The following is a 25046-nucleotide window of genomic DNA, read 5'->3' on the forward strand; positions in this document are numbered from 1 at the left end:
TATGTGGCCTGTAGTTATAACTTTTCTCTTGACATATGCAAGACATCACCATCCCTGTAGAAGCCATTATTAGATGTACTAGTCATTATATTTTGTTGTTGCAGAAGTACTATGAAGATTCTATGTTCAATAAAGCCTAGAGATAAGGCCTGTGTTTCTATCACAACAATTTATTGAACATAGAATCCTGGGCTACCTGGTGGTGATCCTGCGCTAGACTACATCACAACATGGAGCGTTTACTGAAACCTGAGAGGCTAGACTGTGACCCCAGCTTATCAACGGCTGCTCAGGAATGGAAGCACTGGTTTAAGACTTTCGAAAACTTCTTGGGAGCCCTTCCTAAAGAAGATCTAGATAAACTAAGTCTGCTCATCAATTTTGTGTCACCTAAGATATATGAGGCTATTTCTGAGTGTAATACCTACGAAGATGCTATCAAAACCCTCAAGTCTCAGTATATTAAACCTACAAATGAAATCTTTGCACGCTATCGCCTTGCAACTCGCCGCCAGCAGATTGATGAGTCCTTAGAGGAATACTTTCAAGCACTGAAAATTTTAGGTAAGGACTGTCACTTCCAAGCAGTGACAGCTGCTCAGTATTGTGAAGAGTCCATCAGGGATGCTTTTATCAGTGGCCTGCAATCACCAATAATAAGGCAGCGTTTATTGGAGAATAAAACTCTCGACTTAGCCGCTGCCTTTGACCAGGCAAGAGCTCTAGATTCAGCCCAGAAGAATTCTGAAGTATACAGTACCACTCAGCCTTCTCGAGTGGTAAGTGCTGCAATTCCTGACCAAGACTCTTGCAATGAAGTTACTGGGGAACCTGCCTCAGTGACAGCAGCAGCAGGTACGGTGTGTTTCTTTTGTGGTTTTTCAAGACATCCACGTCCAAAGTGTCCTGCTCGTGAAGCAATGTGCCATAAATGCCACAAGAAAGGTCACTTTGCTAAAGTATGTCGTGCTAATGCATCAACAAGAGCTAGTGCCTCCACACATTCCAGTGATCATGCGACTCTAGCAACAGTGACTTCTGCGGCTACTCCAAATTCACTGTCAAAGGCAGTTGTGAAAGTATTCATCAAAGGAACAGAAGTAGATGGTCTTATTGATAGTGGCAGCTCAGAGAGTTTCATCAACCTTGACTTAGTTAAACGGCTCTCCTTGACTCTACATCACTCATCAGGTACCGTTTCCATGGCATCAACATCTCTCTCTATTCAGACCTTAGGGTTTTGTAAGGTAAATCTCAGAGTTAATGGAAAGGATTATCAAGATGTACATTTAGCTATTCTGCCACAACTGTGCTCTGATGTTATCCTTGGTCAGGACTTTCAGAAGCTGCATGGTAGTGTCACCTTAACATATGGAGGTGAACTGCCTCCTCTTGTTGTCTGTGGACTTAGCACTTTAAGGGTAGACCCACCAAAGCTGTTTGCAAATCTTACCGCGGATTGCCATCCTATATCAGCTAAGTCACGCCGCTATTCTTATGAGGATCGGATGTTCATTGAGAAAGAAACTCAGAGGCTGCTGATGGAGGGTATTATAGAACCGAGTGATTCCCCTTGGCGTGCACAGGTTGTTGTTGTTAAAGATGGTTATAGGAAACGGAGACTGGCTATCGATTACTCTGAGACAATCAACAAATTTACACTTCTTGATGGGTACCCTCTACCTCGAATTGACGATACAGTGAACAAAATTGCTCAGTACTACGTGTTTAGCACAATTGATCTGCAGAGTGCCTATCATCAAGTCCCTATAAGGAATGAAGATAAACCATACACAGCGTTTCAGGCTAGTGATGGCCTGTATCAGTTTACCAGAGTCCCTTTTGGAGTCACCAATGGGGTAGCCTGCTTCCAACGAATTATGGATTCACTCATTCAGGAAGAGCAACTCATGGGAACCTACGCATATTTAGATAATGTTACCATTTGTGGCAAGACCCAGGAGGAACATGATGCAAACCTTGATAAGTTTTTGGAAGCCGCCAAGAAGAAAAATATCAGTTACAATGAGGAAAAGTGCACTTTTTCAACTAAAAGGCTTAGCATCCTTGGTTATGTAGTGGAAGGAGGTTCAATATTCCCAGACCCTGAACGACTACGACCTCTACGGGAACTTCCAATGCCTCAAGACAAAAAGTCACTCCGAAGAACTCTTGGTCTCTTTGCTTATTACTCACAATGGATCTACAACTATTCAAGTAAAGTCCGCCCATTGAGTGCTACCACATTTCCTGTGACAAAGGAAGCAGAAGCCGCTTTCCATACTCTCAAACAGGACATTGAAAACTCAGTAGTTCAAGCCATTGATGAGTCCCTACCATTCGAAGTGGAAACGGACGCATCTGACATTGCCATTGCTGCAGTCTTATCTCAGGCAGGACGACCAGTAGCCTTCTTTTCGAGAACTTTTCAAGGATCAGAGAAATGTTATGCTGCTGTAGAAAAGGAAGCCCAGGCCATCATAGAAGCAGTTCGCCACTGGAGGCATTATTTAACTGGTAGACATTTCACCATAAGGACTGACCAACGGTCCGTGATGTATATGTTCGACAAGAGGCACAAAAGTAGGATAAAGAATGACAAGATATTACGCTGGAGGATGGAACTATCGTGTTATGACTTTGATATTCTGTACCGACCGGGTCAAGAGAACATCTCACCTGATGCATTCTCTAGGTCCCACTGTGGAGCAGCATGTCATGATTTGCAATCACTCTCAGCTCTCCACAAGGCTTTGTGTCACCCAGGAGTTACACGCCTGTACCATTTTGTCAAATCAAAGAACATGCCCTACTCAGTGGAAGATGTGCGACAAGTGATCAGAGCATGCAGAGTATGTGCAGAGTGCAAGCCAAACTTTCATCAGCCAGAGAAGACTCATCTCATAAAATCCACCCAGCCTTTCGAAAGATTGAATATAGATTTCAAAGGACCTCTACCAAGCACAAATCAGAATAGGTATTTCCTTAACATAGTAGATGAATATTCAAGGTTTCCCTTTGTATTTCCCTGTGCAAATATGGCTGCTTCAACTGTTATTAGTTGTCTTTCACAGTTGTTCTCTATTTTTGGTATGCCAGCTTATATCCATTCAGACAGGGGATCCTCGTTCATGAGTAACGAACTTCAGGAGTTTTTGGCTAGCAAAGGTATTGCCTGCAGCAGAACAACAAGCTACAACCCTCAAGGCAATGGTCAAGTGGAGCGGTTCAATGGTACTATATGGAAGGCAGTTACAATGACATTAAAGTCGCGCAATCTACCTGTTCAACACTGGCAAACTGTCCTACCTGATGCTCTTCACTCTATTAGATCACTGCTGTGCACAGCTACTAATGCAACCCCTCATGAAAGACTCCTCAACTATTCACGTCGTTCCTCTACGGGAGCCTCCGTGCCCACTTGGTTATGTCATCCTGGACCCGTTCTCCTGAAGAGTCACCGTAGGATGAACAAGACGGATCCTTTAGTGGAAGAGGTAGAGCTCCTGCAAGCTAATCCACATTACGCCCACATTCGCTACCAAAATGGTGAAGAGACTACAGTATCTACAAGACATTTAGCCCCAGTTGAAATCCCTATTAGTGTGGAATCTCAAGATACACCAATAGATGTGAGAGATGCTTCGTTTTCTCCTGGAAAGCCCCTTGAGACTACCCCTATGGAAATAGAGGATTCTGCTCCAGCAGTTAATCAAACCCCGCTGGAAAATATCGAACCTGGTGAAGAGGCTCAAGGGCTACGAAGGTCGGGACGTGTACGTCGCCCACCTAACAGTTTGGGAGATTACTGTCTCTGATATTTTAGAAGGGGGAGATTGTAGTGATACTGGTCCTGTGGGGAGCAGCAGCAGGATAATACTGCACCACCTCTAGGGGCCCTTAACAACAACAACAGTTTGGTGTGTGTCATGGGCACCAACACATGGTGTGTGATTCTCTCCTACTTTATCCATTTATCAGCGATGCAGATTACATGGTGAGTTTAAATATGTGGCCTGTAGTTATAACTTTTCTCTTGACATATGCAAGACATCACCATCCCTGTAGAAGCCATTATTAGATGTACTAGTCATTATATTTTGTTGTTGCAGAAGTACTATGAAGATTCTATGTTCAATAAAGCCTAGAGATAAGGCCTGTGTTTCTATCACAACATTAGTTGACGGGGTGTATCAGGGAGATAAGATGTTTTCTAATGGTAGTTTTGAAGGTGATGAATGTGTGTGCAGTTCTAGAGTTCTCAGGTAGGGTATTCCAGATTTTAGGGCCTTTGACATACATTGAATTTTTGTAAAGGTTTAGTCGGACACAGGGAATGTCGTAGAGATGTTTGTCTGGTGTTATGCCTGTGGGTTCTGTCACAACTATCAAGAAAGCGTTTTAGGTCAAGGTTGATATTAGAGTTTAAGGCCCTGTAGATGTAGATTGCACAGTAGTAAGTGTGGATGTACTGATCTGGGAGTAAGTTTAGGTCTATGAAGAGTGGGGGGGGGTGTGTTGCCAGGGATGGGATTTAGTGATTATTCTTACTGCAGCTTTTTGTTGGGTTATTATTGGCTTTAGGTGTGTTGCTGCAGTTGATCCCCAAGCACAAATAGCATAGGTGAGGTATGGATAAATAAGTGAGTGGTATAGTGTGAGAAGGGCATTTTGCGGCACGTAGTATCGTATCTTGGAGAGGATCCCAACCGTTTTGGATACTTTTTTGGCTATATGCTGGATATGGGTGCTGAAATTCAGGTTGTTGTCAAGGTATAAGCCTAGGAATTTTCCCCCATTATTTCTGGTAATTAGAGTGTTGTCAATCTTAATGTTAATTTGTGCATCTCCTGCTCTGCTACCAAACATAATATAGTAGGTTTTGTCAGTGTTAAGCGTAAGTTTATTGGCTGTCATCCAAGTCGATATTTTAATCAGCTCCTCATTCACAATGGTGTTGAGGGTGGCAAGATTAGGGTGAGAGATGACATAAGTCGTGTCATGAGCAAAGAGAATGGGTTTCAGGTGTTGGGATACGTTTGGAAGGTCATTGATGTATATGAGGAAGAGCAGGGGACCAAGGATACTTCCCTGCGGAACTCCAGTATCAAGTGGCCGTGTTGCTGATGCTGTGTCTTTAATGGTGACGTACTGATACCTATTAGTAATGTAAGATTTGAAATAAGCAAGCGCATGGCCTCTTATACCGTAGTGATCAAGTTTGTGGAGTAGGATGTCGTGGTCTACTGTGTCAAAAGCTTTTCTTAGGTCAATAAAAATTCCTAGTGGATATTCCTTATTTTCCAATGCTGTGTAAAGCAGATCTAGCATTTTTATGATTGCATCATTAGTGCTTTTATTTTTCCTGAATCCAAACTGGCAGGGGTTGAGTATGTTTTGAGCCGTTATAAATGAATACAGTCTCCTGTGCACGAGTTTCTCAAAGATTTTGGATAGCAATGGTAAGTTAGATATTGGCCTATAGTTGTTTAAGTCTGTAGGGTCACCACCTTTATGTATTGGTGTAACCCTTGCCATCTTGAGTAGTTTAGGGGAGGGGCTAGTCTCTAGTGACTTGTTAAAAAGTAATGAAATAGCATGCGAAAGGACATGGGCTGCTCGCTTGTACAGTAATGGTGGGACATGAGGCAGATTCCCCGAGTTATTTTTAAGTGACTTTATGATCTCAATGACTTCTGTGGGCTCAGTTGGTGCAAGATAGAAGGAATTAGGGAAATTCCATCTAGGTAGTCCCCGGCATGGGCATTGGTATGTGGGATTTTACTGGCGAGATTAGATCCTATGTTTGAGAAGAAGTCGTTTATCTTGTTAGCTGTGTCAGTGGGATGTAGTGGTGTTTCATTAGGTTTAGTTAGGACAATATTCTTGGTTTTTCTCAGTTTGTGGGTCCCTAGAATCTGAGAGTCTTTTCCAGGTCTTTTTTATATCTCCTCTAGTGTCTGTGAATCTACTGGAGTAGTATAGTTGTTTGGCTTTCTTTATTACTTTGGTGAGAGCTGATGAATAGTGTTTAAGAGTATCTTTGTGTATTAAGCCCTGTCTATATTGCTTTTCATATTGGTGTTTCTTGTCAATGGATTTCAGAATGGTGCTGGTTAGCCATGGGCAACCAAGCCGTTTGTTTGTGATCTGTTTTGTTTTTATAGAACAATGTTTGTTGTATAGTCTAAGTAATTTGTTAAGAAAAATGTCTGTCCAGTCATCAATACCATTGGCCTTGGAGAATTCTGTAGGCCAATCAACAGTCTCTAGGTCAGCTGTGAACTTCCTTACTGAGGCCTCGTCATGGAGTCTAAATGAGACTTTGTTGTATTCAAGTGGTGGTTTACTAATGTTTGTCAGGAGGAAGGTAGGGTAGTGGTGGTCTGTAGTGCTATCTGTGATTATCCCTGATTTAAGGGGGGCTAGTATATTGGTCCATATGCTGTCTATTATGGTTGCACTTGTCTCAGTGAGCCTGGTTGGTTTAGTTATTGTTGGTATGAGAAGTGTGTTGTTCATATTGTTGATGAAATCAGTTACAGGCTGATCATCTAGTAAGCCAGTTACATAGATTATCATACATAGCAGCATATGTGTACGAACCTTGGATAACCCAAAAATTCAGAGTGACTTATTTCCATTGTGGTTCTTGTGATAATTACATTGAGGTTCCACTGTATTTACTTTTAAAAGTTAAAAACAGGCAAGTATCTTAACTATCTAAAAGCAGTTACAATAAAAGAAGATATGTTAGGGGAGAGGTAAAATTAGTTATTTTCATACAAGAGATCACTCTCCTCCCTTTCTGTAGCCTTATTCATGAGGTACATTTTGGCTCTCTTCTTGAACTTGCTCATACTGTGATAGTCTTTGACATATACAAGGAGTTTATTCCACTCTTTTATTGCTGAGTAGAAAAATGTCTTTGAAGCCTGACCACTGACTAGGTATTAGAAAAGTTGTTCTCTCTTCCCTTAGTTCTGTAATTGCTTTGGTTCCCGACCTTAACAAAATTGGCAGTAAGATGTTGGGGACACTGGTGGTGAGCAATTTTATAAACGTAATTTAGCTTTAATTGATTTGTCTTCAACATTCAACATGCCCAGTTATTGTAATTCATTTTGGCCTAAATGCTTTCTTGGACCCGGGTCCAGAATGACTCTCACCATTTTGTTCTGGGTTATTTGTAGCTTGTCTTTCATGTTCTTTATTAAGGCAGAGTACCATGGAGAGAAAGAGTAGTCTATAATACATTACATGAGAGCTAGATGAGAATATCGCGGAACTATTCAATTCTACTGAGAGAAAATTATCCGGAAAAACGTAACTCTGAGGCATCCTTACGTGATATTTGAGATCAACTGTACAATGTTGGAGGCCTCCTAGTTGGAGTTTGAGGTACTGTGGCTCGTACGTTGGATTGTGTGCAGCTAGCAGTAACAGCCTGGTTGGTCAGGCTCTGATCCACCATGAGACCTGGTCACAGACGGGGCCGCGGGGGCGTTGACCCCCGGAACTCTCTCCAGGTAAACTCCAGGTTATGGTGTGCTGACAAAGCATAAAAGTTTGCATTTTACAATGGCACAAAGAGCTCACAGGTGTTATAGACACTGCGGAATGAAGACAAATATGCAATACTTCGGGTAATTATTAAAACCTTTTTATTTTTTTTCATCTGAGTGTAAAAAAAAACATAATACAGAATATATATATAAATATATATATATATATATATATATACATATATATCGTATATATATATATATATATATATATATATATATATATATATATATATCTTTCTTCTTTCAACACACCGGCCGTATCCCACCGAGGCGGGGTGGCCCAAAAGGAAAAACGAAAGTTTCTCCTTTTACATTTAGTAATATATACAGGAGAAGAGGTTACTAGCCCCTTGCTCCCGGCATTTTAGTCGCCTCTTACAACACGCATGGCTTACGGAGGAAGAATTCTGTTCCACTTCCCCATGGAGATAAGAGGAAATAAACAAGAATAAGAACTAGAAAGAAAATAGAAGAAAACCCAGAGGGGTGTGTATATATGTGCTTGTACATGTATGTGTAGTGTGACCTAAGTGTAAGTAGAAGTAGCAAGACGTACCTGAAATCTTGCATGTTCATGAGACAGAAAAAAGGACACCAGCAATCCTACCATCATGTAAAACAATTACAGGCTTTCGTTTTACACTCACTTGGCAGGACGGTAGTACCTCCCTGGGCGGTTGCTGTCTACCAACCTACTACCTAAATATATATATATATATATATATATATATATATATATATATATATATATATATATATATATATATATATATATATTTATATATATATATATATATATAGGGTAAGGAAAAGTTGTAAGTAAGGTTAAGTGCGGAAATGTGAGTGTTTGCATGTAGTATGTGGAGGAAGTAGAATCAGCTTAACTTAGCTAGAAACACCAAAGCTACCTGAGTTTTGAGTTACCTTGCTGATAACCGTGAACAAGACATCCTCAGGGCAGCGATGTTACAGAACATTGTCCCTGACGAGCAACCTGGCGTTTTTCCATCTCACGAAGTAGCCTGAGTGGGTTGCTCACCATGGAGCTGGTTAAAGCTCGTGCTCAAATATACACACGCTTTCAGGTTTCCCCCTCCCCTGTTCTTCTCGTCAGACTGCAGGAAAAGGGCACACGGTATCACTAACACGGCCACACTGAGAACAGTCACCCACTAGATAGAAGAAATGCAGTTTGCAGATGGGAACTACAGTGATATCTTTCACCTGTGGAACAGGCCTTTTTAATCACTAGTTGCTATAAAAAAATACTATATTTTTTCCAATTGTTCTTGTACCATTCGTCGATACAAAGCGCATGTGTGTGTTAACCGATGCAATAATATTTATTTATTTATTTATTTGAACATGATGCAGTGAAGTACAAAGGAATACAGTTATTACAGTGCAACATGCCAAAGCCCCTTGTATGCAGAGCATTGTTTCATTCGCTAGGAACTTTGTCAAGCCAGTACAAACGATACGTGGACACAGGGTATTTAAAGGGAGAAAAGTGAGGCATTCGGAAAACTTAGTATACAGTAGCAGACTAGGTGGTATTATTTTTTATTAATAACAGCGGTCAGGGAACCAAGGGTACTGATGCTTTATTAGTTGCACGTAAGTCCATTCACCTAAGGTATTGTCGGCAGTCTTTCCACTGCAACATAGTGGACAATTTGAGCATGCGATGCTTGGATGATTTATGTGCTCACAGTCTTTACAACAAAGACGGTTCACTAATAGACTGGCATAATTAGTGATTCTTATTCTACCTTCACAAATCTCTATCTAAAAACGCCATCACATACCAGAATTACTATTACCAAGGGATCACTCACCAATATTACTATTACTACTACTACTGCTATTAATTCTAACTCGATTGCTACTACTACTGCTACTATTACTACTATCCATACTACTACCTCCAAGTATGCACAGTTTTCCGAACACCTCGATTTACTCCCATTATTTAACATGTATCCCTGTTTGTATTTGGTTGATATAAATAGTGGTAAGCAAAACGTAGCCGTAGTAAATGTCTAATTAGTTGAACATGTATCCATTTACGTAACATGTCTGTATTTTTACTAGGTATATGTTGGTGTGAAAGCCAGCGGCTTTGTGTAGACAAATATGCATGCAGTTTGAATAATGCTTGCGTAAAACACAGGCATTTATATGGGTACTTGATAAGATGGAAAGTCGCCAAGTTGGTGATCGTGCAGTAGGAGAATCTGCAGAAACGTCGCCGCCTTGAGGGTGCCATAAACGCAATTTATGCCACAGCAGCCCTAAGTTCTGGTAATTTTAGCTTCTCATTAGTGCTTGTCAGTCTGATTCTATTCCACCACACTACAAAAGGAGGTGACGCAACTGACGTCAACGGTACTGACCATACCCAACTCATTTGACTCCCATAAGCTGAATGCATTAGAAAGAGATTCATCATTATTCATAATAAACACCATAAACACATGGATTCGAAGGTGGATATGACAGAATTTAAAAAATGGCCACACTAATTGCTTAAAATGGGCTGCGAAACTTAGTTTCGTAAGCCAGCGGATGCTTAATCAGTAATGGATGATCATTTGACAAAGACCCGTGTCAGGAGGCACCTGTTCTCACCTGAGAGATGATTTACGGTCGATGGATCTCGTTTCCACTTCTTGCAAAAATATTGTATTATAAAATATTGTATTATAAAATACAATACATTTCACATCCGCAGTCACACGAGAATGTATTTTTTCATCTGTTTATCACATGTCTCTAAATGTATATATTACCTGGGTTTAAGTAACTTTAAATATTTAGTAATTTTTGTATTTAATATGAGTGAAAAATTAAAAGATTTTGACGAAATACCAATGGAAGTGGAGTCCTCTCCGGATGTTATCGTAGGGGTCCTCCCGGACCCTTTGGAAGTTAGCATGGAGATCCCTCAGGAAGTTCCTATGGAGGTCCTTTCTGCTAGATACCCGGAGGTCACCCTACCCATCACCCCTAGAGTCCCAAGCCTGCGTTTCCCTTCCCCACACGCCCCCATCCCATGGGATATGGACTTCCCCAGCTTGAGGTCCCACTGTTTCCCTGTAGTGACACACGTGGTGGTGAGGCCCAGTATTGTATCCCCAGGAACAGAGGGGTGGTGGCCTCTGCTCAACGGAGAGCCTTACGTCGACCTGGTGGTGAACCACGAGATCGTCCTCAACCTGTACCCTGGACTCCAGCTGCTCCATGAGGGAGTGGATGAGGCTGGAGGGTCGGTCTACGTGGTGAGTTGCGTAAATGCCCCTCCGCTGCTGCCTCTTCCAGGACTCCCATCATTCTTGTATGACATGCACCCTTCCCCGTGACCCTCCTGAAGGGGTTACCTTAACCACCTGGAGATCTCAGATTTGTTTAATTTCTTTACACAGATGGCTAGTACAAAGCTCTTTCTCCTTTAAACCCTCATTCCAACCATTAATAAGGCTTTGTATTATCTGAATGGTTTAGTGCTCTACCATGAATATAATAATTCAACTCTCTTTATGATGTCTCCTTCCTTCCACTCCAGATTTAAACATCCTCTTCCTAATTTCCTCTATTTTAAGGCTATGGAACTTCAACATTACACCAGTGTCTCATTTTTTTCTCGTTCATCAGCTTTATCTGGAGATCACAGTTTTTTATAGCGTGTGTTGTTTCTGATTTTAGTTCGTCGTTTTCCAGTCATCCACAACTCATTGTGTCAGCTGGGATGACTATAGAGGCCGTGCTGTAGAAGAGGAGCTTCCGAAACTGACCAAGGGTAGAGTGCTCAGTGATGAATATTCAACTGACCCCGACTAAAATAATTGACCCCCCCTGATGACCAAATCTTTCAATGGTGGAAGTTTTTTTTCCTTTTACTACGCCAAATTGGATACATCAGCAGTGTGCTGCTACCCTACTCATATGATAGTTACAGGTGGGAACAAAATCCGGATATGTTTCCCTGTTACATTCCATCACGCAGGATGGGGTTCATACACTGTGTTGAAATCTTTCAGCCTGCGCTAAGAGATTTCATTGATGTAATGCAGATATCATCAAGCATTCCATCAGCTACGGGAGCGTCAGACGTTTAGTTCCAGCAAACCTAGAGTTGCGATAAGAAGACGAGGATGAAGAGGAAGGGGAGAGTTGATTGTGATCCTAATATGATCCGTGGCCGTACTGGACGGAACCTATATCCTGGTGTGGCTGGGACTTATTTAATAACCTTAACTAAACGCTGCTACATGCAATTAGCATCACTAGTTTCTCTGCTGCAAACTGCAAGAGCGTCAACCTGCCCTCGGTTTCAGTCAAAATTCCGTCAGAAGAAAAAATCTGCAGAAGGGCTGCTCCACTTTAGTAATAAATCAGAATAAGCTCGCCATACGAAATACGGTAGGTAAGATAAGATAAGATAAGATAAGATTTCGTTCGGATTTTTAACCCCGGAGGGTTAGCCACCCAGGATAACCCAAGAAAGTCAGTGCGTCATTGAGGACTGTCTAACTTATTTCCATTGGGGTCCTTAATCTTGTCCCCCAGGATGCGACCCACACCAGTCGACTAACACCCAGGTACCTATTTGCTGCTAGGTGAACAGGACAACAGGTGTAAGGAAACGTGTCGAAATGTTTCCACCCGCCGGGAATCGAACCCGGGCCCTCCGTGTGTGAAGCGGGAGCTTTAGCCACCAGGCCACCGGGTAGGTAGATATTACATTTGTAAGGAAACAGGTCAAGTGTTTCCTGACGCGGGTCTTAGTCATATGATGACTCACAGCTGGAGCTTTTCGTAATCTGACCGAGGACTTCCGCTGGTCAAATTCCACCTCTTTAAAAATCATAGTAATGATTATAAGCATTACGGTTATTTTAATTATACGAAATACGGTGGCGGAGTGATACTTCTAAGCTGTAGATTTTGTGTTTTTTCATAACACGGCCATTAGAATATATACAGAAATGCTCACATTTTTTTGCCATGGTAATGTTGAAATAAATCACACCTCGAATAGATAAAGTTAAACTAGACAGTGCCTCGGCCAGTCGTGGACCTCTGTCGTGTTGCATGTTACGAATCATTAAGCCATTGTGGGTTACTCAGCGCAAGGAGAACAGGGAAAAAACGATCGCTATCAAATTGTAAGAACAGAGGGAAAAGCCTAAAGTGAAGTCAGGTCATCAAGAGAGGAAACAGAGCCAAAAAAAAAAAATTGATTCTCCTTCCATTAATCTTGAGACAGAAACCATACTACTGCAGACAGGCTTCCACGCCGTCCAAAGGAAAAAGAAATGTGTAGGTATATCTCAAGCGACCACTTCAGTGGTGATACAGTAATGGATCCATGTCGGGGTAGAACGATGGTGCTCCTGCGTGAGCGTGAGAAGCCCAGCACTCCACGTAGGTGGATCCCCCGGCTGGATCCTTCCCTTCCAGGAGATGAAGGTCGGGGTGCAAGTGGAATACGACCCTGTGGTTCGCCGCCAACTGCCACAGCCAGCAAGTCCCGGACGAGGCGGCGGCTGGTTGCATCACCAAGTTTATGGCCCCAGGGTAGGAGAAAGGATTCACGTTGGGGAGCTGATGGAAGTCTGAGAAGGGATCCACCGGGATGTTGCTGATGGGGACCTGCACGAACCCCGGGACGTAGCAGCCTTGAAAGGCCACTGCCGGAACTTCTGAAGCAACTCCAAGAGGAGCCTCAAGAGGTGCTTCCTGTTAGTGTTCAAGAGGAACGTCCAGGGGGAGATCAAGAGGAACTTCTGGTAGGACCTGAGGACTTTCCCCGGGGGGAACTTTCCCTCTGGCTGATAACTTTTCAAAAACTTTTGACTTTTTACTCATGTTGATTAAAAAAATATTATAAACAGAAATAATGCTACCTACAGTGAGGAGATATTTAGTTTAGTGAGTGGCAGACACAGATGACTGTCATGAGGAAGGTCTCTTGAACCGCCACACTTGATTGCCAGACTTTTCCTAGTCGTTGAATGCCCAAAATGGATTCAGCGCTTTCCACTGAATGATATAAATCTCTTCAGTTCCGCTTCTCCGCTACTTTGATGTTGCAAAGTGTGTCTTAGCATTTCTTGGGCATTTGTGTATTCATTCCTCATCTGTGTCACGTTCTTTTTTCAGTCTAGATTCTATGTCTTTACTATTCTGGTCACGTGTGATTAATTTCATGTAATGTCTCTCTTTCTGCTTCCGGTAACAAGTATGAGAAGGTAGCATGTGTGTCTTGCGTTAAGTTACGGAGGCTCGAGCCTCTACTACTCATTACGATAAATGACTATCAAAATCCATGCTGGCGCTGTCTATTGTATGTTTGGTCAGATATTTGTTGAGTAATATGAACGCTGCTTAGTTTTGAGTCATGGATGCAACACAGATGCACAGTAATACAGAGGACAGAGACAGGTAGACAGACACAAAGGAGAGACAAATACAGAGAACTGACACACACACACACACACACACACACAGGGGGCAGATAGACAGACAGACAGGCTAGACACACACCAATACACACCAGAGGAAGAGACTCACTAATGCAACTGATAATATCAGCATCATATTTCTCCTCTCCGGGAGCAGCAGAGGCGATGCTTCAGGCATTATCTCCAGCAATATTTCAAGTGTTATTTCCAAGGTTTTTGGGTGAGTGGTGGCGGCGAGGACGGGGTGACGTTACTCATAATAATTTCTCAGTAGTTAATTTCTCAGTAGTTAATTTCTCAGTAGTTAATTTCTCAGTAGTTAATTTCTCAGTAGTTAATTTCTCAGTAGTTAATTTCTCAGTAGTTAATTTCTCAGTAGTTAATTTCTCTGTAGTTAATTTCTCTGTAGTTAATTTCTCTGTAGTTAATTTCTCTGTAGTTAAGTAGTTAATTTCTCTGTAGTTAATTTCTCTGTAGTTAATTTCTCTGTAGTTAATTTCTCTGTAGTTAATTTCTCTGTAGTTAATTTCTCTGTAGTTAATTTCTCAGTAGTTAATTTCTCTGTAGTTAATTTCTCTGTAGTTAATTTCTCTGTAGTTAATTTCTCTGTAGTTAATTTCTCTGTAGTTAATTTCTCTGTAGTTAATTTCTCTGTAGTTAATTTCTCTGTAGTTAATTTCTCTGTAGTTAATTTCTCTGTAGTTAATTTCTCTGTAGTTAATTTCTCTGTAGTTAATTTCTCTGTAGTTAATTTCTCTGTAGTTAATTTCTCTGTAGTTAATTTCTCTGTAGTTAATTTCTCTGTAGTTAATTTCTCTGTAGTTAATTTCTCTGTAGTTAATTTCTCTGTAGTTAATTTCTCTGTAGTTAATTTCTCTGTAGTTAATTTCTCTGTAGTTAATTTCTCTGTAGTTAATTTCTCTGTAGTTAATTTCTCGGCAGTTAATTTCTCGGCAGTTAATTTCTCGGCAGTTAATTTCTCGGCAGTTAATTTCTCGGCAGTTAATTTCTCGGAAGTTAATTTCTGGGCAGTTAATTTCTCAGTAGTTAATTTCTAGAAAAACTAGTTTTTTTCTGAAGGAAATTCGCGATGAATTATCTCTAGAAATATTTCTTATTTTATTTCCGAGGCTGTGATGAGGAAGAACAGACTACGAGTGAAATGTAGAGAAAAGGAGGAGGTGAGAAAGAGGGAGATGCAGTAGGAGGGAGGAGGAAGTAAAGGAGTGAGATAGGGAGGAAAAAGGGAACTGAAGTAGAGTGAGAGAAAAGAGAGGCTGTTGCAAAGAAGAACAAGGAGTGAGATAGAAGAGGAATAAGAGAGTGAGGAGGTTGGGAGTGGGAAGGAGGGACGAAGAGAGTTAGGGAGGATTGGGAAGGGCAGGAGAAAGGAAAAATAGGAATGGAGAGAAATGAAATAGAGAGACGGAGAGGACGTGAGTTAACAGGGAGGGGGAAGGAGTGGAGAGGTAGGGAAAGGGAGGAAAGGACAAGGTAATAGGAGGGATAAGGAATAGGGAGGAGGAGCGAGAGGAGTGGGAATGAGGATGGGGTTAGTGTCTGACTCGTTGTCATGTCTCTACTGGAAAGATGCACTTATATAAATAAGGATACCTAGATATTGCGCTTGTGCATAATTTATCAGCCTGTCGGTACTGTATACCATTCATGTACATTGAAAGGAAATACACAAGGAACTCAGTGAAAGACAGCGGTGTGTTGAGTGTAAGAAGGTAGCTGCCGATATGAAGTGTGAGCAGAACAGACTTAAATTGGGACCCCTTGATTTAACCGGATTAATAAAGGTGTGTGGGTGACCACTCATGACGATTGTTGTGGAGAGGAATAAGACTCTTTTGCCTCATTCCAAACAATAAAAAAAGTACTATATTCATTGCTTCCGGATAAAGGGACCCAGAAGATTTTGCCTCGTATTCTTGAGGTTGGTTAAACCAAGGTCCGTTAAATCGGTGAGCCGAAGTCCATTAAACCTGGATTCGTTAAATCGAGATCTAACTACAACCAGGACACTTACTAAACACAGGCCAGTACATGCAGTGCTACGTGATCCAATATCACGAAGCTCACAGAATTATTTTATTTTTTTATTACATTTATGGGGAAGCGTTAAATTCTCAGGTACTGTACAGTGCCTAGGGGGAATGGGAAGCAATTAGGTTTATTCCAGTCAGGTCCAATTCCTTGGCTTTAAGTAAATCACCGGCATTAAGGCACCTCCCTCGAGGGGTTGTGACAGAGGACTTTAAAATGGTATCTGAAGGATGTATATATATTTAATGCGGAAACATATCAAGTTTTGAGTGAGGGAGAGAGAGAGAGAGAGAGAGAGAGAGAGAGAGAGAGAGAGAGAGAGAGATGTAGTGAAGAAGAGCGAGAGAATATAAATGGATAAATGTATATTAAACAGATTAATAACTATAACTTACAACAACTCACTTAAAACAGAAAAAATGCAGAGACGAAAGTAACTGGAAAATGTAAACGTTATACTTAATAAAAAAAAAAATAAAACAATAGACTAAACCACAGACCAGGATTCCTGATATGTATATTCTAAATAGCAATACAAAAAGACAATAATGAGTTAGATAGTAAACCACTAGGAACACAGATCTCAATAAAAAACCGGTTGGGGTTCAGAGAGGGTAAATCCTGCTTTGTTAACCTAATTGAATTCTCTGACGCGATGACAAAGGTCAGAGAGGATTTTATTTTGTTCACAAGAAAATGTCAGACCCGCTGGGGTTAGGCTGCAGTGAAATTTGAGCCATTTGCAAAATACGTTATTTCAGCTAAAGGATATGCTGGGTTCCTCGTCCATGAAATGTACTTTGGAGACAGTCAGCCAGCTAGACAGGGACAGGCAGGCATACAGGACACACAGACGAGTAAAATTGTAGCGATTTTAGGCCAGAGTCGAATTAAAAGAAGGGTGAAAGGGGATGGTATAAAAGGTGTTCCGACCCCAGTGCACACAAACATACATACACACACACACACACACACACACACACACACACACACACACACACACACACACACACACACACACACACGTGCAAACACAGGTGATCCATGGAAAAAATATGATCTGATCGAGACCATGGAACTGGACGCTTCTCTTGGCTGAGGGACTGACCACCTCAAAAATTTTACAAGATTAATAGAGTAATCACATTATCTTCACCTTTCCACTGCTGCTGCTGTCACCGATTTTAATCACCTTTGTATTCACGGAACTTTTCGGAAACAAAGATACCTAAGAGTTGCACATGTGTAATTCTTCAACTTGTGGACATTATACACTATTATGATAATGAAGAATTTCTTTCGTCTCAGGGCAGTTGAAAATAGAATGAGTTGAGGAAGTGGAGGCAAAGAAAATAAATACACAACTTTAAGAGTAAGAACAATGAGTCCCAAGAAGATGGAAATTAATATTTCTTCAACTATTCTAGGAAGAAGAGCCAAGTGCTGAAATCAAAAGAGAGGAGAGCCGGGGAGGACACATGATCATGACTTACAAAATACCAAGATTATTAAGTAGAGTGAATAAAAACGAACCGAAGTGAGAGGAGAGGGAACCAGATAAATTATTATTATTATTATTATTAGTAGTAGTAGTAGTAGTAATAATAATATATTCATGGGGAGCGCGAAATCCGAAGGAGTCATGTAGTGTCTGAGGAAGGGTAAGGTGCAGGAATTCGGTCTGAAGAGTTGGATGTCAGTTATAAATTCTTGGACGAAGAGCCCCATTAGCCCAATATTTCTTTGAGAAGCCAGGGGATATAGACGTCAGCTTAAGGTGAAGCGATTGTAAAGGCACACAGCATACGCAGTTTCCCGAGGAGGTATGATTGGCCCCTGGAGACCAGAAATCACTAGAAAACTTAGATAAAAATTAAGAGGCGGGGTCAGAGGCCATGAATTGACCCTCTGCAATCACACAGAGGCTATCACAGACGCACAATTATGAAAACTAGGAAAGGGGAAAAGAAGACCGGAAACTGAGTACGCACTATACGACAGATATTATAAACCTCACGTAAGGAGGAAGACCTAATGCCGAGTACATCGCCAGAGGCTCACATCAACCAAATAAACTCTGCAGCGATTGTTCGTTTGGCCACTTTAAGATTAGCTTTTATTAATTTCAGCAGAGGTATCCACGATTCATAACCTTGTATACGACATTTATCAGGCCCATCTTAGAGCCTGCACCACCAGCATGGAACCCACACCTGATAAAACATGTCATGGACCTTGTGGAAAATTGTATTTATCTGCATGTATAATTATGTACATAACAATAAATGAACATAGATAATTATTATTTATCAGTTAGACAAGTAGGAATTTGGGACACCTCGGTCGCAAAAATGTCCCCCTTCGATACCTACCACTGTCATATCCACAAGTTGCTCTGGACCTATTAATTAAATGAATTATACATCACCAGGAATTCTGGTAAATATATAAATTTGTGGACTGTATGTTAAATTAATAAATGATTATCTATAAATACACATATACTTAACAGAAGGAAAATATATCTTAATATCACTAACGAATTTGACTGGATATTAAGTTGTATCATACTCAGAAAAACCTCACTAAATTTATGAAAATACTGGCCAGAATTATACACAAATCTAGAGAGCTTATCTGAGGTTCCTGGAGCTGTCTTGTCCAGTCGTCTGATATCTCAAGTTATGCAGGAATGCACATCCACCAATTTCGCCTCCTATTTGAGAGGTGTCAACACAATTTTAACCTCTAGAGCACGAAAAATTCTTCCCATTACACCAACGTTTGTAATCCAAATTCAAAACCAAGATGGCGACTCCTCCTGCCTGCGCAGGCGCAGGTCCAGTTTCCCATTTTCCATAATATAATTCTTTTAAATACAGTATGGCCATCTATTTACATATAACTACTGTATTTCTGGAAAATATATACAGTATTTTCCACAGATCTTTAGAAAATGCAGATGTTGGAAGACTAGAATTAGAGCTAAAAGTAATTAAAAATGAAGAGATATTAGCGGCTTAACCAGAAAACATTAGAGAATAGAATCAGGGAAGACATGATAACATACAAAATACTTAGTAGGTTAGGTTAGGTAAGGTTCGTCAGGAAACAGGACAAATGTTTCCTGACGCGGGTCTTAGTCAGATGATGACCCGCCTTTGGAGCTTTTGGTCATTTGACCGAGGCCTTCCGCTGGCTTACCGGTCCACCCCATTAAAAATTATGGTCATTTATAACCATTGTTATAATATTTAATACTTAGTAGTATATGACTGTTGGAGAGGCGGGAAACTAGTATACGATGATTAAATTGGACGCTGAAGACACGGATGAGGCACAGACGTGCCAGGAGGTATTCAACCTCAGGATGGTTAGGAAGTGGAATGAGCGTGACGATGTAGTGGATGCAGGTTTTATACTTAGTTTTAAGAATAGGTATAACAGACCCCACAATGTTAAGGAGTAAACCCAGCAAACAAGAGAGGACAGGAGCTGAGACTCGACAACTGCAACCTAATATAGGTATTTACGTACGTACACACACACACACACACACACACACACACACACACACACACACACACACACACACACACACACACACACACACCTGGCAAAGCTAAGACTATCATTTCGACATATGAGTAAGCGGTAATTCACTACACTGTACACTGTGTGTAAGTCGGGCCCATATTGGGATATGCAACATCATTATGAAATCCACACCTGGTCAAGCACGTCAAGAAATTGGAGAAACTGTAAACGTTTGCAACAAAACTAGTCTCGGAGCTAAGGGGCATGTTCTACGAGGCGAGTTAAGGGAACTGAACCAGAAAACACTGGAGGACAGGAGGCAATCGAGGACATGATAGCGACATATAAAATACTGAGAGGAAATGATAAGGTGGACAGGGCCAGAAACGTTTCAGAGGTGAAACACAGGAACACAGCTCTAAAAACTCAGAGATGTCAGGAAGTATTTCTTCGGTCTTAGAGTTGTGAGGAAGTGGAGCAATCTGGAGAGTTATTGGACGCAGGATCCATACATACCTTTAAGAAGAGGTATACGATAAGGCTCTTCAAACAGAGAGTGGGCCTAGTAGCGACTAGCGACGAGGCAGGGCCAGGAGCTAACACTCGACTCTTGTAACCACAAATAGATGAGTACACACACAGGCGCGCACGAGCGTTCTCTGTCTCTTGCACAATTTCACTGACAATAAGAACAGAGGTCGGAGGTGGACAGCACAGAGAGAAAATTACCCGACTGGTCGTCCTGTGTAAATGTCGAGAAGCAGTACTGTGTTATTGTTACTGCCTTGCTGGCCGGGCTGCATTGTTGGGCAGCTGGCTAGCTAGGTGACTGCCTTGCTAGGTTGTTGCCTTTCTGGTTGACTGGCTGGGTAGGTATCTGGCTAGTTGGTTGCCTTTCTGACTGACTGGCTGAATAGTTAACTGGCTTGTTGGTTGGCTGTCAGCCTTCCTGACTCTTGCTACGTGGCTGAAAAGCTGCTTGGATGTCTGTCTGGCAGACTGGATGTGTGGATGGCTGGGTTTATCCACATAATTACCTGGTCTGCTTAATATTCGCACACTAAAAAAATTAATTCAAGAAAAAAGTTTGAATTTTTGGCTTTAATTTAAAAAAATAATGTCTTACACTGTTATAAAAACATTTCCATAAACTCAAAATGAAAACACGGCAAAAAATATTGTCGATTTAGAACAAAAATCGTGCTAATATTACATAGTATTTTTCACTTCATACTTGGCTTGGATATTGCTCCGAGAGAGAGAGAGAGAGACAGACAGAGAGAGAGATACAGAGACAGAGAGAGAGACAGAGAGCCAGAGACAGAGATAGAAAGAGTGGGGCCATGAAAAACAGATTAGCAGATTTTATGGTTTATATCAGGAAATAACTGCCGAGAAGAATTAACCACAGCTTAGCTATTTTCATTTCTGTTTTGATAGCTGATGCTAGGATAGCACAGCTGAATGATTTCTTTCCAACCTTCACGCCTACCTACTACATTGCTATCCTGAGAAAATAGGTGTAAACACGCGCGTGATATATAAAACGAGAAATGTAAGCACGATAACGAACCTCTACAGCTTTAACTACTACTAATACAATTAAAACATACTACTACTACTACTACTACTACTACTACTACTACTACTACTACTACTACTGCTGCTACTACTATAAGTCCTACTGTCATGTTGTATGGTCCATTGATAACTTCTTATCGTGTGTTGTTCATCTAACGTGAGGGTTCCATGGGCCAGAACCACCATCTTGCTTTGTTTGAAATTGATGACGATATTTGCTTATAGGTGTGTAACTATTCGTTTACGGTCTACGTTGTCTTGTTTTTCACTTATACCTCTAATTTGAAGTCTTTTACGATATTTTATACTTCTGCAAAATATTTTTTTCCCAATATTTTGTCATACCTCTTTGTTCCAGTTTTAAGTTTACCGTTGTTTTACATATCTATTTTTTTTTTACCTATAATTTGTTATACGTCTTGACTCGGAGCTTCGTGATGTTATATTATTTTATTGAATCACTTTGTACTTCGACAAATTCTTCGTGTTTGAGTGTGTCAAACTTAGAGACTATCTTAAAAATCTGAAAGAAATGAATATACGAGTTTTATTGCCATTCTCTGCACACTATCTACCCCCTATCCTTGTAAAAATAGATCCATTTTATAGGATAAAAAGCCCTTCACAAGCATCAGAGCACCTTGAAGGAAGACTGGTCATAGAAATACCTCAGATTTATATCTTATGTAAAATAATTTAATGGTAAATCCTACTGGTTTTGTGTTTAATTTGCGTTAAATCTGATTGCCTCTCATACCCCAGGCACTGTATACTCCGACGACGTCTGAGCGTTTTCCCGAGAATTGCAATGATATCCTGTGACTAATCGTTTGGTAAAGGAGTTAAAATGTATGCTAACAAGACACGTGCAAATTTTGCTCAATACCTTGCAATAACCAGAGAATGTATTCTACTCTTCACACTTTTGTGTGTTCTTCAAAGGAAGATTTTCCTTATTTTAGGTTGTAAAAGTGTTAGTGTCTACTTTATAAATCACGTTGGTTTTCTGTACATAAAGCTATTTTTAATATGAAGTTATTTCATATATATTTTAAGTTTCGCCTTTCTGGAAGGTTTAGTTTTAAAATGTTGATCTATTTTGAACAAATGCGTGAAACAAATTCTTGACACGAATCTGGAAATGGAGCTCATGATAAAAGCTTTTGGAGAATGCTGCCTATCTTCCATTTTCCAGCCCATTGCTTTGTGATGGTAGGACAGGTTTCACACTGTTGGCCCATCACTGGAGGTTTTGGAGAGTGAGAGGGGTGAAGTGTCTCGGCGTTGGTGAGGGGCTCTTGGTCCAGAGAATTAGAGCTGCCCTCCCCTTTCCTTACTAAAATGAAACCTGATTATATTTTGCCGAAGAGGTTTGAGTCCATGCCTAATACTCTGATGTCGGCTGCTGGATAAAGCTCACAGTACCGGCGCTGTAATAATTCACAAAAAATCCTGAAACTGAATTTCAGACCATAACAATAACAATAATAATGATAATAATAATAATTATAATATCTTTATTTCTATAAGTACATGTACAAGGTATACAGGCCTAGCTGACATCAGTGACATACTACTATGTAGAAAGCCGCTTGTTATGCAAATTAGGGCAAATTAGGTCAGTTTTGTCCTAGGATGCGACCCACACCAGTCGACTAACACCCAGGTACCCATATTACTGACGGGGAACATAGACACGCCCAATGTTTCTACCCTCGTCGGGAATCGAACAAGGACCCTCGCCGTGTGAAGGAGAGCTTTAGCCACCAGGCCAAGGTTCACGGTCTCGGTCTGTTCTCCACCATTATTAATGCTGCTATAACCTAATTCATGTATGAATTACTATCAGTTCTATATGATCGTATCCTTCTATTGTATGAATTAATGCTTGTTTAACCTAATTTTTATATTGTATGAACTAATATTTTGTTATGTATAAAGTAATGTCAGCATTATATTAACTAATTATTGCATTATAAAAACTATTTCGTATTTTGGATGAAGACGTTGACGGACTGTATGAATTATTTTCTCAATCGTACCAAGTGAAGTGAGAATGAACTTATCTGAACTATATATATATATATATATGTCGTGCCGAATAGGCAGAACTTGCCATCTTGGCTTAAATAGCAACGTTCATCTTGCCATATAGGACAAGTGAAAATTTGTGTATGCAATAATTTCGCCAAAATCATTCTGAACCTAACGAAAAAAATATATTTCACTGTGTTTGTTTAGTATTAAATTACTGTAAACAAATCTAAAATATATTTAGTTGGGTTAGGCTAAAATAAATTGTTCTTGTTATAATAAGGTTAGGTAAGTTTTCTAAGATTCTTTTGGTGCAAAATTAAAATTTTTTACATTAACATTAATGAAAAAAATATATCTTTAAACATATAAAAGAAAATTTCAGAAAGGACTTAATTTTAAATGAGTTCTTGCTAATTGACCAGTTTTACATATTCGGCACGACACACACACACATATACATATATATATATATATATATATATATATATATATATATATATATATATATATATATATATATATATATATATATATATATATATATATATATATATATATATATATATATAATCTGACTTGTATAAAAAGATGACTAGGCTACATAAAGAGACTTTTGCAGTGTACACAGAGATAAATATAATGTATGGAAAGATACTAGACTGGATAGAGATACTTGCAAAATATAATCATTTACAATTAATATATAAATATTCAGCTGGACATTATAAAGATACAACTGAAGTGTATAAAATATCTTTACTATACAGAGATACTCAAGCATTTTTTTTAAAAAGATACAAATACATTATATACCTGTACTGTATGTAACAGATGGCTCGACTATATATATAACGGTTAACCCACCGTTGATAATAAAGTCGACTAGATTCCCCAACGCTTCATATAAATGGTCGTAGCGCTGCATATTCATGTTGGTCTTGTGTCAGGTTATGGTAATCAAAGCCACAGCTGCGGCAAAAGCAGCAACACGCTCTAACCACTAACCTTGTTTTAGCGTTTACTTCTCCATGGTGCCATAGCCACCACCATAGTTAAATTATAGACACGTAGGCAGGCCAGGTTCAGTATTTTAAAATCAACGTCTCGCCCTCTCAGGAAGTGAAACGTGGTGTTCAGTAAAAGCCTGCTCAGTCCATGCCTTTTTAATCTGCTACACTTGGTCGTGATTTAATATATTTCGTGTGAATTACTGCAGCATTTGGTAGGGAGGGGGGGGGGGGGTCGTGAAGTGGACATAAATACCTCAAATATCCCAGTCGCTGTAAGACCCATATGAAATGTTTTTGCCTAGAGTCAGATGTTTCGACTTAGATCCAAAGGTCTCGACATACATCCGGATGTTCGGCATAAATCCGGATGTCTCGGCATAAATTCGGATCTCTCGACATAAATCCGGACGTCTCGACATAAATCCAGATGGCTCATTATTAAACTAAATGTGTGGATAGAAATTCAATTAACTGAACCAAAGTCGGCACGAGTGGGCAGAAGTGTGGATGAACTAAGACAATGCCTGCAGAAGTTTGAGCAGCGTTGGTAATAACCATTGTCTCGCTCACGTGTCTCTAAGTAATCTGGCTCTTCCTGTTGGAGAGCGGCCAAACATTGCTAAGCCCTCTACTGTCTCTTGCTCACTGGTCTTGCCAATTTCCACGAATATACCCCCAAAATCCCCAAGGCAGAAAGCTAAGAGTGCACACAGTGTATAGTAGCTGTTGCCTCTATCAAGCCTTCCTGAATTAGGAGTAAATAAGTGATCTGTTGTTGGGGAAAATAGACAGGA

The sequence above is a fragment of the Cherax quadricarinatus genome, chromosome 45, assembly GCF_038502225.1.
Source record: "Cherax quadricarinatus isolate ZL_2023a chromosome 45, ASM3850222v1, whole genome shotgun sequence".
Lineage (NCBI taxonomy): Eukaryota > Metazoa > Arthropoda > Malacostraca > Decapoda > Parastacidae > Cherax > Cherax quadricarinatus.